Here is a 749-nt window from a genome sequence, read left to right as displayed (position 1 = left end):
GGAGTACTTCGTTTTTTTTTTTTTTTTTTTTTTTTCTTTTTTAACCCCACTTTAAGTATCAAGTTAAGACACAAGGAAAACAGTATTTCCTATGCTGAAAAAAAATCACACAAATTCTGTGTGTTAACTTGAACTCCTCCCTCCCAGTGATTTTGTTCTTCATCCAACCTCAGCCTGCACTAGCAGTCATTCCTCAGATATATCATCACCAATACCTACAACCGCATCACACTTAGCATTTCAGTCATCTTCTATTTTCCTAGTTCACTGCCTCTGGCTCCCTGAGTCCAAAAATTCTTCCATCCCACTAGGACCTTTAAAGCACTGATCTACTAAATACTGTTCAAGGGTCTTCACCTGCTTTGTGTCCCTCCTTGGCTAGCATAAATTATGGTTCATCATCACTAAAATCACTCTCTTCTTCCCACTCCTCATCATAGTTACCTGTAAAATCTCAATCCTGGTTACATCCAACTGTCTACTGACTATGCCTGTGCCTGGACAGCTGAACTTGCCAAACACAACGCCTGGTGTCTCCCCTTTAAAAAAAAACCCCACAAACCTCAGCTGGACTCTTCATGTTGTCTGGGGAGCATTCCTGTTAAAGACTGAATGCTTGTGTTCCTCTGAAATACATCGAGGCCTTATTCCCCAGTGTGATCATATACGGAGGGGGACTTAGGGGGAAGTAATTAGGCTTAGATGAGGCCATGAGGGTGGGGATCCCACAATAGAGTTAGGCCATGTGA

General features: G+C 42.2%; 1 protein-coding gene across 1 annotated transcript in view; it reads right to left on the bottom strand.

Moving 5' to 3' along the window:
- The window catches only part of PI4K2B (phosphatidylinositol 4-kinase type 2 beta), a gene marked incomplete at its 5' end in the record, with an annotated part of 36445 nt that overhangs the window by 21079 nt on the left and 14617 nt on the right, over nt 1-749 (bottom strand). The window lies entirely within an intron of this gene.

The sequence above is a fragment of the Bison bison genome, unplaced genomic scaffold, assembly GCF_000754665.1.
Source record: "Bison bison bison isolate TAMUID 2011002044 unplaced genomic scaffold, Bison_UMD1.0 scf7180017864136, whole genome shotgun sequence".
Classification (NCBI taxonomy): Eukaryota; Metazoa; Chordata; class Mammalia; order Artiodactyla; family Bovidae; genus Bison; species Bison bison.
This window is presented reverse-complemented; position numbering and strand designations above follow the sequence as displayed.